The sequence below is a fragment of the Vidua chalybeata genome, chromosome 1 (genome assembly GCF_026979565.1).
Source record: "Vidua chalybeata isolate OUT-0048 chromosome 1, bVidCha1 merged haplotype, whole genome shotgun sequence".
Classification (NCBI taxonomy): domain Eukaryota; kingdom Metazoa; phylum Chordata; class Aves; order Passeriformes; family Viduidae; genus Vidua; species Vidua chalybeata.
The window spans coordinates 106,222,667-106,239,424 of record NC_071530.1 but is presented as its reverse complement, the minus strand read 5'-3'; the positions used below and the strand labels follow the sequence as shown (position 1 = coordinate 106,239,424).

At 40.7% G+C, this 16,758-nt stretch overlaps 1 protein-coding gene and 1 long non-coding RNA gene across 4 annotated transcripts in view; one reads left to right on the top strand and one right to left on the bottom strand.

The window, feature by feature from the left end:
• RBBP8 (RB binding protein 8, endonuclease) overlaps positions 1 to 6,837 on the bottom strand; it is a 40,018-nt gene extending 33,181 nt beyond the window's left edge. Inside the window, exons 1-2 of one of the 3 annotated variants that reach the window (XM_053954139.1) lie at positions 6,773 to 6,837; positions 5,111 to 5,160 (exon numbers count right to left, since the gene is read on the bottom strand). The gene's annotated coding sequence lies outside the window, so the exon portion shown is untranslated. Of the gene's footprint in view, positions 1 to 444; positions 664 to 764; positions 857 to 5,110; positions 5,161 to 6,772 lie in introns of those variants that run through there. The other 2 variants (XM_053954147.1, XM_053954133.1) reach the window with 2 other exon arrangements.
• Positions 922 to 3,200, top strand: LOC128794369 (uncharacterized). The gene is made up of 2 exons (XR_008433066.1): positions 922 to 1,735; positions 2,488 to 3,200. It is a non-coding gene; the product is annotated as an uncharacterized LOC128794369 (long non-coding RNA).
• Positions 6,838 to 16,758: the final 9,921 nt, after the last annotated feature.

The window sequence follows — 16,758 nt, the reverse complement described above, 5'->3', positions numbered from 1 at the left end:
AGTCCTTAGGGGGAAAAAACACCAGAGGGGGATGTACGGACACTTGCGGGCAGGGACAGAACTGGAAGCTGCTTGGGGGTGGAAGCACAGTGCCTGCCCCTCTCCCGGATGTCCTACTTTGCTGCTATCCTGCCGACTGCCGCTTTCATAGAACCACCTAAAAGCGTCCATTTCCCTCTTCTTCCACAAACCAACTCCCTCCGGCACCGTCAGGCTTTCCACGGCTTCATCGGTGATTGCCTGCAGGAATCCATCAGCACCGATAAACGCGCCGAGGCTGCTTATCGGTGTTGATACCTTTCCGCCGGGGGAACACCGCCCCTCCGGGATTCTGGGGAGCACACGGCGCCTTGATCCCCACCGGCTGCTCCTACAAACTCAACTTCCCGGCGGTGAACTTTGTTCTCCTTCCCCTCTTGCACGAACACCGCACAGAAAACTCACTCGATAGACACGCCGGGATGCTCTGAGAAATCCTGCCATGACCAACACCCGGGAGCTTCCCGCCAGGCTTGGGTCACACCCCGCAGCCGGGACGCCAGAGGAGCGGTATGGCATATCCCACACGCCGCTTCTCCCGAGCGGCGGGAGCGTCCCAGACGGAGAGAACGGGGCTCCCTCGGGCGGGCGGGGCAGTGCCTGAGGAGCGCCCGGCGGGGACGCGGGGCCGCAGGGGCCGCGGCGGGCCCGTCCCCGGGGCGGAGCGGGGGCGGCGCGCTCGCGGTCCCTCCCCGGCGGAGGATGAGGAGAGCGCGCGCCGTTACCTGGTTGGCTCCCGGCGGCTCCGCGCGCCAGCGGCGGGAAAAAAGGAAAAGCCGCAGCGAGCGCCTTGCCTGCCCAGGGAGGCGGGGCCGCGGGCCGCTCTCGCGAGGCGTCCGCGCTGCTCTCGCGAGAGAGGGGAACGTGAGGGCCTGAGTGCCCCGGCCCGGGCGGTCGCCAGGGGTTCGGGTGGCGGGGGTGACGGAGCCACAGGGTCGCAGGATCAGCTGGGTTGGAAAAGACCGCTGAGATCGTCGAGTCCAGCCTTTGACCGCACATCTCCGTGTCAACTAGACCACGGCACTAAGTGCAACGTCCAGTCTTTCCTCAGCCCCGCCAGCGAGGGTGACTCTACCACTTCTCTGGGCAGACCATTCCAATGTCTAATCAACCTTTCTGTGGAGAAACTCTTCCTAACGTCCAACCTAAGCCTCCTCTGGAGCAACTTGAGGCCAGTTCTTTTTGTCCTGTCACTTGTTGCCTGGGAGAAAAGGCTGACCCCCACTTGGTTGCACCCTCCTTCGCGGTGGTTGTAGAGAGCGATAAGGTCTCATCTGAGCCTCCTCCAGGCTAAACAGCCCCAGCTCCCTCAGCAGCTCCTCATGGCACCTGTGCTCCAGACCCTTTACCAGCTTTGCTGCCCTTCTCTGGACACTCTCCAGCACCTCTGTGTCCTTCCTGAATAGAGGGGCCCAAGCCTCACGGCCTCACCAGTGCCGAGTACAGGATCGTGCTGACCACACTATTTCTGACACGGGCCAGGATGCCATCGGCCTTCTTGGCTGCCTGACCACACTGCTGGCTCACGTTTGTTCATCGATGTCACCAGGTGTTGTCTCAGCCCTCTCCTCCTCTGGCCCAGTACTTGGGGCTTCCACAGAGAGCTGCCAGAGGAAAGCCAAGGGGACAAGCCAGGCCGTGGCTGGTGCCACAGTTCGGTGTCACAGCAGGCACAGAATACTCTGGAAAAGCAAAGGTGTGTGCGGGAGCCTACATTGAAACAAATTGAAACTTCTTTCAGCCTTCCTGAAAGAAGTTCTTGCTGGTTTAGATGTAAAGAGGATCATCAGGGTGTACAACTGTGCCAGAAATGGCCTTGCATTTAAGGCTATGGTGTTAAATCTATCTGTGCCCCGGGATTTGTAATCTGGTTGGTGGGGTTTACACACAGAAGTATGTGGGGGGGCCTTCCCTCCACTCTCTTGATCTTAACAGTTTCCATGGCTCATCATTTTACTGTACAACACAGCAGCTTAGGCATATTTTTGTATTTTATGTGAGTATGGAAACCAGTAGGCACATATAATTAGTACAATATAAGGCTGCTGAACTTTTTTGTTACTTCTCAAGGTTATTTTTTTTCCCCAAATTGCAGATCAATGTTCTGTCATTCATTGGGACCAGCCCTACTGTCTGCAATGAGATAAACACCTTGATTTTAGGTAGTTCTTAGTGATGAAATAGAAACAAAACACATTTTTTTCACTATTACTAGTCTGCCTTCACATGATTTCACTGGACCATTTTGATATGTATAGGAACTCTTGTAGAAACATCTTGGTGGCATGAGTAAAAGACATAATAGTAATCAGTTTGGAAGGGACAGTGCTGCAAACATATACTTTCTAGATTGTTAATAACAATATTTAAAAAGTTAAGTGTTCAGGTATTGCATAATTGTTAGTAGCTGTTCCGTCTAATTCTTTTTACATTACTCAAATCACTCAGGTCTCAAGAAAACATCATAAATGAGGAGCTACAGCATAAATAAAACTGGATCTAAAATACTATTTCAACATTTCTGAGGTATTTTGAAGTACTGTCAGACAGGAGATGACACATGATTCAAGCTTCAAATCTGTTGTTCCCCATTGTTGAGAATATTCTTGGTTTCCCATCAAGTACGTACCATGAATTCTGAAGTATTTTGATAAAATCTTGTACTTTCCTGCTCATTCCTCATCATTGTTTAACCACTTATTTTTTGACTTAAATAAAATGAACATGTTGTTCAGGAGCTCAGCAGCAGATTACTTATTGTAAGATCAAATTGTAAGTTTGATCCATTATCAAATCAGTAGACATACAGTGGAACTAAAATTAGCTATGTGTTTTGGAAGAAGCTGTCATGTCATAATAGGTTGTGATAGACACTCCAGACTTTCTAAATAATGCTTGTCGGCAGCTTTTCATTCTACTTTTGAAACTGCTGTGACCTAAAAGTTTGTGATGTAGGCAAGCAATCATTTCCTCATGTTAAGAGAAGCAGATGTCTTAAATCTACGCACAGATCTGATAAGTAGCAATAAAATAGTCCTCTTGCTGATTGATCAGATATTTTACCATAAACTGTACCTATCTTACTATTTATAGGAAGCACTCTGGCAAATAATTATGTCATCCCTTTTATTTCCCAATAAACTCTGAGCTGTTTGTTTTCATATTCTCTCATGTTGATCTTTACAGCAATATAAATCCACTGTCTTCTACAGTGTTATCCTTATCTACTCCACAGTAAGTGAAAACGGATTAACGTTAACGGTTGAACTTTACTTTTATCTCCCTTCCAGATTTATTTGATTTTATGTACTCTGTAATCACATAGTTGGCCACTGAATAGATTCCTGGCTCATTGAATGTGCTAGAAAACTACTGGAGAGTCTGATATTCCACATTCACACACTGGGTGTCTTAAGATGACTAGTCTAACTGGAACTGCATCTCATTCACCTCGTAAGAGTAAACACAACACACCTAGACAATAAAACTGTGGGAAAAATGCTTCACCGTTGCTGCGCTTGAACAGATATGAAACTTCCTCTGGTGTCATGGCTCGTGTCCAGATTTCAGAATAACCCTTACTGTGGCACATTGAACTAGGTGACAGAGCACGTATCCATGAGCAATTCTGCAAAAAGGGAATCATATTTTGTCCTAGCCCATTTTAGACCTGGATGGTCTCGACTGTTTAATCCTATGGTAGTAGGGGGAACTGTTAATTTTCAGTTACAGTTTAGTGGCAATGCCTTTCTTCTTGATGACTGGACTATTTACCAGCAAATGGACTAATAACTGAAGTTCTATTTTAAGAGCACTGCAATGTTGCAGCACAGATAAAATTAAAAATAGTCTGTAATTCATACACCCCCTCCCTTTTTGAGGGGAAGTATAGAGGCTGCATCAGTGTTTCTACTCAGGTAGCAGCAGGTGACCTAGCAACTGCATATGCATACAGAGTAGAGCTAAAAGATATTAGCAGAAAGTTTACTTTTATTTTGTTTCTATTACTTTAAATTTAGATGTAAAGATTAAAACCAGATTTGAATTACAATGGGAAGTCCAATTTAAATATTTTATTTGCTTTGTGCACAAAGGTAACTATTTCATTCTTCACACACATATATATATATGTGCGTGTGTCTGTCTATGTGTATGTATATAAAATAAAATAGTGAGGTCCTTATGTATTTGCATCAGATTTAATAAATCACACGTGACTAGTGTGTTCACAACCTCCTTGACTTGCAGATCTGCAGCTGCAGGATAAATATATTGTTTAACTCTCTAGTCATGTTCATTTAATGTACTTTATGTTGCAATTGCCAATAAGGACATCAAAGGAGCCCAGCTTCAGATGCAGCAAATAAGAGTATGTGGCACAGTTCAGCTGCTACCTAAATGGGATTTGAACTGGAAGTGTAGGAACTGGAAGTGCTCTGAGTAGTATGATTTCTTACAGATGGGAGGGCACATAGACAACAGATACCACCACTGCTGTCTGGCAGAGGTGGTTGCTTTCTCTGGAAAAATAGGGAGGAGCCACTCCATCACCCCACTCGTTGAATTTGATTCTTCTCAAGCTGCTTGTGTAGCCATGGTTGAAACTGAGCCAAGATCAAATTCCCCAATGCCAGGAATACTGTTCATTTTAGGAGCCCTCTTCTTTGAAGTGCTTTCACTGCCCCTCATCTATAGTTAGAAACTGCCAGGGCTTACTCAACTCAGACTCTCAGGTCTCTTAGGAAGACTTGATGGATGGGGGAAAAAAAAAAAAAGGCAATGTGAGGGATGCTATTGCAGGACCCCAGTGCAGTGTTCCTGGTCTTCAGACTCTAAGCAGCAGCACCTATTTGTGTTAGCTGCATGCGGAAATGTTTTGCTCATACTGATATTTCTCAGGGTAACATGACCAGTTTGAGTAGTTATGCGTATTTATCTCAACTTTGGAAGGCTGAAGTAAAAAGTTAACAGATCTGTGAAAAAAATCATGCCACCTACCTTTTACCGTAGTGAACAACATGAATTCAGGGACAGAAAAGAAGCAACATATAGGAAGTTAGATTTTACTTACCATTTGGGAAAAAGAAATCCCCAAATAATAGCCCCTGTGCTTCCAGCCCCCTAAAAAAAAAAAAAAGGCAGCTGAGGAAAACCCAGTAAAACAGAACACATAAACTGGAGAGGAGATGGCAAGCAGCATTTTGAAAAAGTGGTTTATTTAATTTGAATTTTAAATCTATTGAATATGTTCTGTGTTAAAATCCTATAGCTTTAGGAATCAACACTCTCTTGTAGCATTTTAGAGGCTCTACACAGAGTTCTTGTGCAAACTATACAGTTCAGTCAGCTGTAATTTTTCTTTGGAGAATGGTTTATCCCTTAGCAAGTCTTCGTTACGTATTTGATAAAAGAATCAACTGAGAATATAAGAAAATTGAACATTTTTTCCTGATGAATATTATCAGCCTCTGTGAGACTACAAAAATTTCCTATGTTCTTTTCTGTTTATCCACACTTTGAAGAAAAAATTTTGCACACACCTACAGTGCTGCTAATAAGAAAGTGATTTCAATTAATTGATTTTTTAAGAGGCTCAGGAGGCCTTTTTCTTGACACTCTACAAAAGAATAATATTAATTTTAGCATCAGCCTGGAAATAGCTGGCAGTAAACATAATTAAAGATTCCTGTTGTGTGACTACCATAAAATCTAACATAATCCAGTATAGATATTTTGTATCTAGTGGTTTGTATCCACTAATTATGATATGGGTTTTTTTCCCATTGCAAAAGAGAATGGTAATTGTTTTGCTTAAAGTTAGACAAAATCAAGAATTCCTGGGAGACGGAAGTAGCTATGTGAGGGTTTTTAAAAATGTAGCTACACAGATGTTGAGAAGAGTCACATTTACTTAAGTTAAAGAGTTATTTTGTCCTAACAGGCATGACAAAACCTGTCTTCATTCCTTTCTATTCAGCTCAGCCAGTAGTCCTGTGCTCCAGTAGTTAATCAGTTACCAGATTCCACAGCTTTTGTTTTCACACTGTTTAATTTTTCTTATTTGACACAGAACCTGTGAATGGATTCAGCTGCAAATACAGGTACAACTTTCAGGTCAGCCTACTCTTTATGACTAGCACTGCTTTTTATTGCCATTACCACCACCGTTACTCATTCTAAACAGGCAAATTTCTAAGAAGTATGTAGAAGGAGAGCAGTAAGAATGACAAGTAAGTTTCCTATCTTACCATGAAATAGGTAAATCTAGGCTTAAGTAGCTCACTTTATAAAATTTAACTATTAAAAAAGTTAGTCTGGCAAAAATTAGTAACCACACATCTTACTGTAATGGCACTATGCCTTATCACAACACTGCTGTTATGTGACAGGGATTATTAAAACGCTGTATAAAAGAGAAGCAATATAAGCAATACTTAAATGAACTGCTCAAAATACCATGTCATTTGCTGTGGAGTTTCTATCTCTCTCTGCTGTTCTAGGTTCATTGAACTGTCTCTGCAGTAAATACTCTGCAGACAGAGCAGATGATGTTGAGCTGCACACCAAAGGCTCAAACAGCTGCAATTACCAAAATCCTGTCAACAAGTGCTGTAGAGACTGGCAGTACTCAGACACATTAAGGAGATAGCCACTATACCACTTCAAGCATCAGAGAAATTTTTTGCTTAAGGTTATCTTAAATTAATTTTAAAGAAAGATTTTCAAAACTCACCCTTCTGTTTGAATTGTGAAAAGTTCTGTTCTTGGTCGGGGTGATAAATATTTACTATTGACTTCCCCTCCAGCTATAAACCTCAAGTGTAAGTGAGATGAGGAAGCCACTGTGGACCACACTAGAGAATGCCGAGAGGAGATCTGCTGCACCTAAGATATATACAATGTGCAATGGATAACCTAATATGCCTTTCATTTAACTGGCTGGGCAGGTTTCTGCATTCTGGAGAGCATGGAATCATACCAGAATTTGTTGGCATAACAGGCCCGTCAGACCGGTTCCCGGGGCACCCAGGAACCTGCCCAACCAGTCTGCATCAAAGGCCGGCCCAACATGCTGCAGCTCAGCTCTGCTGGGGAGGCTTCTACGCTGCGAATTATTCACGCCTCTGTCAACTCCCAACATACAGCTCTGAGAGAATGATGTAGCCTCCAGCAAAATAATTTACTGAGGGGTGGGGGAGTGATACATCCTTGTTAAGTGTAGCAAGATCTTATTGTTATAAATTTTGTTTCATTTTATGTGCAGATGAACTGGGCTAGAGGTCTGCCCAGCTTAAGTGCAAAGAGAAACAGAGAAGAAAATGCCCTTTTTTATAACACTAACAGTACGTACTTATTATAATCTAACACCAAATCTTTAGTGTGACCAGCTAAAACCCTCCAAAATTGTGCACTAATTCAGATTTATTTCCACTGCAAAGTATATTTACTGTGTGCATAGGATTCAGTATATCTTTGTTACTACATGAGGAACAGCATACTGGGAGCTTGCACGTGGAATATCTACCTTGTGACTTTGGTGGAGCCCTAGGTCTGTGCAAGCTGAGCCTGAATTACTATACAGCCTATTTCAAGGTGAAACAGGTCAGAGAACATGGCACACACGGGCCATGCTTCCATAACTGCAAAGAATACAGCAGTTGCCCTGCTACAATAGCACATGGGCTGCAATGGCAGCTGTGCTTCTTTTTATTCATGGCTGTGGGGCAAGAATACTTGCACAGTAGTCCTGCATATTGCATAGTTATTCAGGATGTAGGTAGAGATCAGCATATGCCCCAACAGAAGCCTGCATCTGTGTAAACTTAGTACTCTTTTTTAAATTATTATTCAGTTACAAATATAGGCCATAATTTTCAGATCTCCTGCTGTGATTGTCAGAGATGTTGAGTAAAATCAATAAGAGCTGTAATTAACACTTCTGGAAATGTAATAATGGGTACATATACAATCAGTTTGATAAATGTATACTTCTTTTTTGTTTAGGCACCTAAAATTTAAACTTGGGCTTGAAAAGGTTTGCTGTATTGAATGTTGTCAAAGGCTGTTAGTAACTGTAGAAAGCTGTGTTTGTTCATAAAATGATCCCATAGTGATATTTATCATTTTTTAGATAATATTTTCTTACTTACCAATTTTAATAATAGTTACTAGACAACCTGTGATCAGAATGGGAAGTTACCACCAAATTCAAACAGTGCTGTGTAGCATAGGCAGTGTTTTCACCATTGACCTGAATATGAAAGACAAGCTGATATTTTAATATATTCAGATGATTTTACAACAGGAAAGTAACCCTTCCTATAAAATTGCATCTTAGGCCTTGAAAGGAAGGCTCTTTTCTGAAAAAGACAGCTAACTGAGCTGAAATGCCAGATGAATGCTGTTTGTGCTTGCAGTTTCACCACCTTAGGCTATGATTGCATACAGCTAAGCAGGGCTGGGCTGGGTCAGTACTTGGATAAGGGATTTACAGAGAGTCCGCTGCAGGAAGTGGTTTTGGTGATTCAGGAGGCTGTACTGAATAATTGGGCATCACTGCCAAATGTGATGGAGACATCGGGTTCTGGGTATGCCCCAGTCTTGGTGCCATATTAAAAAGAAGTTTTTAAAGACTCCAAAGCCCTTTCCACAAGCACTCAATCTTGAACTGTAAATCCCTATCCAATGTGAATGTACCGTTGTGTGTGCAATGTGGCAAAGGTTCTACTCGTATTTAGACTTAAGGAGGGCTGGTGTGCTTGCTTCAAAGCTGGTCTACTTCCAACTATGTCAGCTGGTCTTATAAAAGATATGGTCTGAAATGTTACTTTCTGCATCCTGAGTCATCATTAAACTTGGAGTCTTATAGTGAACCTCATGGTGGGTCTTTAAAGGCATTGTACTTGCCACTGAACTCTTTACTGGACTCTGAAAAACCTAGGGATAAAAGGGATGTTTACTACCTCTTTCTTTGACTTAAGAGCTTAAAGGAGCTTGTTCTTTCCAGACTCTTGTTCCCCTCAAACAAAACCCATCATGTACACAGCTTAGAGATTCAGCAGGGGCTTTTCCTTAGTTAGGGCTTCTTATACAGAGTTGCTGTCAGGATTGAGATTTTAAGTTAAGCATTTATATTCATTTCCACAAGTTACAGAGCTTTAATTTTTCATGAGTAAAAGGCAAAAGTATAAGACAAAGATGATATTGTATGTATCAATACATATTTTGACATCAGTTGACTCTTGTTCTCAGCCTCATAACTCATAGCAGTTCTAAGTGTAGACTTACCACAGACATAAAATATTGTATCAGGCTTCCTCAGAATTGTCTGTGAGAGAGATCTTTTTTCCTCCTGAAGAAGGCAGTATAATTATCTGAAGGATCCATTTCTCTCTTATTTCAAATATAATTTGCATTAAATAGATTTCACAGATGAATTCTCTTCAAAATCAAACCCATTGTTACATGCTTTTCCAGTGGAGAATAAAGTATAAGTTGTTTGTCATTTCTAGCTTCCATCAAGAAAAATCTCGTAATGCTTATCTGTGAACTCTACCAATTTATACAGTGATCACATAAAATTTTCTTCAGGAGAGGAGTCTCAGAGAGGTGCAATTCTGAAAAGTAAGACAATATAAATGGTGCAGGCTTCAACTTGTTCTTATAGTGAAGGTATGCACAAACATTCATGTCTACAAGTATTCATTACAGAGAGTTTACAACATACCTCCCTGTAGCTATCAAGAGCTGTTCAGTACATTCACAAGCAAATTCAGATAACACACATGCCCCCACCTCCTATCACAGTTAGATAATATTTCTTTCCTCTTGACTAGTTGTGTAGCAGTGTAAAGGCAGGAGACTGTTGGTTCATAAAGGGCATAATGAGAGGTTGGCCAAGTCCAACCTTGGAAAAGGAAGAGAGGTAGCAGCAGTTAATTTCTGACCTAGAGACTAACTAGAGAAAAATGCCTTCAAGTGAGCCAAGGGATGCAACCTAAAGCATTTTTGATGCTTTCCTGAGCAAAAACAGGTTTAGAACTTGTTGCAACTAATTTGTTGATGACAACAGTTTCTCCTTTACCATGTCTGAGACAGCAGGATATAAGAAATTAATTACAAGAGAACTATAATTATTCTCACTATGAAAGTAAGCCTGATACAAAATCTTGCCATTTTTCTCTGAGAGGAAAAAACCTTGAGATGTTATTATTTTTTGTTGTCTTACAGACATTTAGGACTGCTTTTCCTTTTTCTTCATGGAGATTAATCATTACAGAAGAGTGAGTATTTGCTGTAAAGAGAGTTATAAAGCAGGAACCAGAAGAGGCATTGCTGTCATTGTTTGGGTGTCTGAATGATAAATACTTTTTTGTTGTTTGTTTTCTTTTTCACATGATACTGTATTAAAGAACAGCCTTTCTATATGAAGACATGGAAGCACGGGATATCATGGACCTCACATATATCTTTTCACATGCTGAAATTGGATATTTTATTTTTCTGTTTTGTCATCTAGACCTTCAGTTATTTTAAATATGAGAACTACTTTCCCATCCCTTAATCTGTACTTACGGTATCCTCTGTAATCCTTGGTCAAAGACCTTAGAAAATCCAAGTAGGTTATCTGCTACTCATTTGTCTGCTGCTTTACTAATACACCAGATAGTTTTATTAAGAAGCTACAGTTTTCTATTGTAGATTCTTGCTGAAATATTCTTAGCACATTAGATCTCTCTTTGTGTCTTATATGCAAAATGAAAAATTAGTTCAAATCGAGCTATTACTGCAGAAAGACTCACAAAAATTTTCAATAGGTCTGTGTTTTAAAAAAGGATATGCTATTTGGTGCTTTCTGGTTCATTGAGTGAGAAAATGTGGTTTTGTTTTGAAACATAATGTTTGTGAGACAATATCTTTTGTCAGAAACTTAAAATGCCACATTGATATTAAGCATCTTCAGAATTCAGAACATTGAGGGAAACCCAACCACTCTTACATTCTGTTACTTCATTCAGCAGTCCTGTTGCAGAATTTTTTCTTCCGATACCTAAAGCTTTGTTGGCCTCTCCTGGTTCTTGTACTTAGAAACAGCAAGAGGAAGAGGGTACTAGGAAAACACTAGATGAATGTAAATGTATGTTCCAACTTTTCAAAAACAAAGCTTTTGAATTTTGCAATAATGTCTTTCACAGAAAATTCCAAGCTTCTAAAGTTAGAAGGAGCTTTGCTGATGACCTTACTGAAGCCAGATTTTTAATCCTCTTTTGTTATCTTTCTTGTATGATAAAATAATTTTGAAAAAATTACTGTTCCAGTATATGTTTTCTGGCTTGAGCTGTTAAGGGAGCTACTCACTTTTTGAAGCAAGGGGGAAATATAAACTTAGGCAGCCATTTCTCTGTGGTGCTAGTCCATACACAGTATACAGAACCATGCTTTACTGTGACTCAAGATTCCAATCCTGGCCATGCATGATAAAAACGGAAAATCAAGACAGACCCATCAAGCCTCCACCTTTGACCTTCAGCCTGTGACTTAAACCATAAGTATGCTTGTATCAGTTCAGCACATCACCCAGCAGATAGCTCTACAGCCTCTCTCTCACTTCTTCAACTTCTATCATCTATGATCAGGTGTTTATATTCAGCAGCTACAACAGTCACACCGTTTAACCTGCTGTCAGCTCTCTTAGGACTTTAAAAGGGAAGAGTTCACACCAGTCTTGCAGCATTATTGAAACTGCATGAACAGAGCATCTTGTTTTTATGCCTCATTCAGTATCTTTTCTTTATCCTGATTCAGATTAGCTACCTCTGGGAAATCCCAGGAGGAGATATCTTGTGGCAGAAGGAGGGGAAGAGCAGTGGGGAGGGTGTGGCAGTGCCTTTCCCCAGCACAGGTCTCTGCAGAGCTTCTGTCCACCTTCCTCTGAGACACACATCTGAAGCTCTGACATTCACAAATGGCAAAGAGGCTGTCACTCACCTTCTTGATTTATCCAGAAACCAACTTTGCCATTGTCTCCAAAATATTGCAATGAAAATGCTTTCTTGGTGGAGGGTATCAGTGAAACAGTCCAGTTTAAAAATTTTATACTTAAACAAAAGGAATTTTTAAACCATTAAATAAATATAATAGCGCAGTCCAGCAAATTCTGTATCAGGATAGCTGAAGTATCAAATCTTGGCAGGGCAGACAGAAGTGGTGGGCTCACAGTATTACTTTTTAAAGCAAAACAATTTCAAAAAAATTTCATGAGGAAACTGTATAATGAACTGATAGCTACAGTATGAGCACATTACTGGACTAAGTCTAGAAATGATACTATACATTTTCCTCATTTCCACCTGCTTTATCACTAAAGAGGTGGGATCAACTGAAAAAAACCCACAAAAAAACAAACGCAGAAAAGGTAAAGGTGATTTAACCTTTTGTATGAAAGTTGTTTTCCTCCCTCAGGAAAACTGCATGGCTAAAACATAAACTCTTCACCTGCACAGGAAAGATATGAACTTTGAAGTGATTCTTTGTTACATGATGCCAGTCAAATTTCATTTTGCACTGTGTTTACTGTGCTGAGCATAACACCACTACTTTTTCAATGCCCTAGTGATCAAAAAAAAAAGCAGTACAATGCAGACACAATGTAAGTATTGTTGTTTCCTTAAGTACTAATGAGCTTCTGAAAATTCCAAGGGAAGTGGTAACTTGCCTTAAGGAAAGTGTATTTTTTTCTGGTGCTTCCATAAGCTTCTGGCAGAAGGCAGAATTGTCAGGACTGATGGCTCAGGTTGCCTTTATCTGGGTCTACACCTAAGGCAAGGTCAGCATCCAGCTGATAGCTAAGGATTGAGTCATGTTGTCTGAGAAAACAGATACTAAGGATTTTAGTGTAGAAGAGTTTTTTTGATGATTCACTTAAACTAGACCAAATTCATCTGCAGCCAATTACTTTGACTTCCATTCCAAATCAGCTAAGCTAAGACAGGAAGTCTGGTTTTGAAGGTGAACTTCAGTGATCAGACAACTTTTTGGATTTGCTCAGTGTAATCAGTTTAAAATTTCGTCTTTCATCAGTGTGTCTGACATAGGCAGATTAGAAAGAAGTAAGCTAAAATGTGAATTTACAGCACTCTGGCTACCTTGCCCTAGTCCCTTCTGAACAAATTCTTGTAGGAAGTGTCAATGTATCCTACTATCAAAGTGGACTAACTAGTGAATTCTGATGGTGTACCCTAGTCCTTTTGGCAGTGGTTACCTTTTATAGCTGGGACTTAATCCACTGAAGCTTGCTCATATCCCACTCATGAGATTAATTTGTATTCCTCCATGATAAGCAAAAAATGGGCAGCAAATTCAGTAAGGCTGACCTGGAGCATATCCTCTAAATTGGTGCTTATACAAGTAATGTGTCATTTAATTGGGTACTATGTAATTAAGTTGTCTAAAAGGAATTGTCCTAATCATCCTTTGTACAGGTTCTTGCACTATGGTCTTCTTTAGGAAATAAATGTTTTAACAGATGCTTTTTTGAAAGTAAAACAATTGGAATTTGATCTACAGTTTAAAAAAGTGACTTACTCATACAGTGTGGAGCCCTAGAGTGTTTCCATTTGCAAATCAGCAAGGTGTTTTTCTTATGTAAGCATCTAGAAATGCAAAATCAGAACACAGTGGTGAAACCCTTCTTTCCTGGGCACAACACCTAGAAAAATCACTCTGATGCACCCTCTAGAATTAACACAACTACATTTCTGTGGACTCCCACCCCATGCTCCCCAGTAAACTACTTCTAGTCAAAACTAACTGGGAAACAACTATCACACTCTCACCTGGCTCAAACACTAATTCTCCACCTCCCTTCTTAAAACTGGGCTGACTCATATGCAGTCAGGACCAGACAGTATGCTCTGTAAAATGGCAGCAACTAGGAACCTAAAAGAAAGCAAAGAATACTGACCAACAAATGTTTTTTTAATTCAGTAAATGAAAATGTGTGAGCTAAATGGGAGAACACTTTTATCCACCCCAGCAATTTAAAGAATGTATGGAATAGTGAATAGTGTATTTGTACCTTTGATCATATGTTTTTTTCCTGACACTCAGGTCTGTAGTTCATTACTTTCTGGCTTGTATTCAAGCAAATACAGGAATATAATTAATTCTAAGAACAAATATCAGGGACTCATATTTGAGTTATGCTTTAAAAGGCAGTGAAACAAAAGCATAAAGTGTCAAACCACATCTAAGGTATTGATTTAGGCTCTGCTACTGTTAAAGCAGGCTTCCGTGTTAGAAATTAAGGGATTGTTATTTCATAAGGAAGTGCATAAAATAATTTTTCATCCTGAAATAGGTGATCTCAGTGTAGGTGTGTGAGGAAATCGTCCAGTTGTACTTTCTCCTTTCACTAATTTGCTGCTCTTTAGGTTTTGTGTTTTAGGACTCTTCAAAGACTTGTCTCTGTTTAGTCTGTGGGAGCATACAGAACCAAGGAATGAAATGCGTCCCCCTGTTTCATAAACTGGGCTGGCAAGGATTCTTCTGCCTGAATGCCTGTGCTGGAAGGGACATCTGCATTCCCTGTGCAGCCAGCTATCCAACTCCTCCTCAGTAAAAGGCCAGCAAAATATAGATGAATGGGGACTATTTTGGGGTGAGAGCAGAGTGGAAGGAGGGGTGATTGCTCTTTGCAGGAGCCATCTGTTGCTTCTGCTTTCTTCACTGCAGCAGCAGGGGTTAAGCCCTCAGTTCCTGAGTTTTGTCAGCACATGTGAGCGACATGTGAATTACGCTAACCTGTTCTGTCAAGGTCTCATCTTCCCTACATGTTGAGAATCCCAGGGACAGTCCAGTGTCAGCAATACTGTTTTCTAAGAATTCTGCACCCTTATATACTTACTTGTCAGATGATATCTTTATTGTTTTTCCAATCATGCTACTTGTATTTTAAACACAAAGCAGTACAAGGATTAATGGAATTGGAATGTGCAGACTGGAACATGGCCTGTTTGTTACAGGAAACCTGTGTCACGCGTTACTGACAATCTGACATAGGCTCGATTGTCTGCACTGCAGCGTAAAACGGGAAACTTACCTTTGGGGAAGTAGAAACCATTTATCAATGGCTAATCTCCAGGTTGTTTTCTTAATGTCAGCGAGAAATAATAATTCAGTAACAGAGAGTTGTTTTTTTGTCATAGGTACTGTACCTGGGTCAGCAACAACATCAGTTTCTTTAGAAAATATTTTTTTCTTTTTTACATCTTTGCAGCTCTAAACCAGAGGAATAGCACACACACACACAAAAGAAATGTTCTGGTCTCAGCAAATTTCAAGGCACATGGGGTTGATTTCAACCAGTACTGGAACTGATTTAAAAACTGTTCACAGTTGCTTTGGTTCCCCGCTCTTGCTTATTTAAAGTTTCTAGATCATATTTTGCCCATTTCTGGCTGTATAAAAACCTGAAAGCTGAAGTGTGCCCTGGCCCTCTACCACCTTGTTGGCTTGAAAACAAAGCAGGGTCCAGCCCAGCCTCTGTCATTCAGATCAAAATATACTTTTCAAGATAAAAATAATTTTATTGGTAGGACAAAGGTCAAATAATTGAATTGCCTTGCAAAGTTTCTTTTAAAGGACACCTGAATGACTGAAAATTCAAATAATATTCAGCTTCAGTAAAACTATAGGAGTTTCTGTCTGCCACAGGCATGACTTAAAGGTTAGACTGTGGGTGAGTAATATCAGGAGTAATCAAGGGTGGGAAGGCTGGACAGGGTGCTGAGTTTTGTTTTGCTTCAGGCTTATGACAGCCCTATTGCACTGGAGATTTGGCATACTTTTTTTTTTTCCCCCAGCTGGCATGATGAAAGTCTACCTCTTCTTCTGGATGCATATGTGTGGTTGCAGGAATAGGGGAAACATACTGAAGATCCATGTGTGATCACAGTGCATACTCCAAGGCACTTGGCTGGTGACCTGCAGCCTGTACAGCAGCCCTGTGTGCTGTAGTTGTTAAGTCTTGTTGGAGAAGGCAGTAGCTGACAGCAGTTGTTGAGAATAAGAGAAGGAGGGCATGGGAACAGCAAGGACACAGCTGACATAGCCATAGAAGTATGGACCAGAATACAGGTGAGGGGGAGGAATTTGGACAAGAGCACAAGGTGTATTTGAGCTTGAAAGGTTTCTTGTTGTGAAAGCAAATGCCTGCTTCTACTTTCTCTAAATATACTATCAGAGGTTTTTATTGTTACCCAAGTGCTTATGAGGCAGTTCACCAGTCCTGGTCAGAGGCTACCTGCATATTAATTTTCTGGAGAGAAATTAATCTTATTTATGTGGAGAAAGTGATTAGCACTTTTGATAAGCATATTGCTATCCAGAAACAAGACAATTCCAACATCTGAGAAACAGTAACATGAATGTTTCCAATCATCTGGCATTTTCAGTGGTATCAATCAAGCAAAAGAAATCAAGAAAGCATCTTTGTCCAAACAACTTTCTCCCATTTCTATTCTGGTTCAGATTTTCCTTTGATTCAACTCCAGAATAACCACATTATGGCAATTGTTAGTAAGGCTGGAAGAGTTAAACCAGGGTGAATATGGCCCTTTTGTTTGTGTTATCTGTACTTTTTGTACTCTAAAGCCAAGGGTGACACTTGATATTGTACTTAGTCAAAGCCTTTCAAATGGTGCTCTCTATATCAGATTA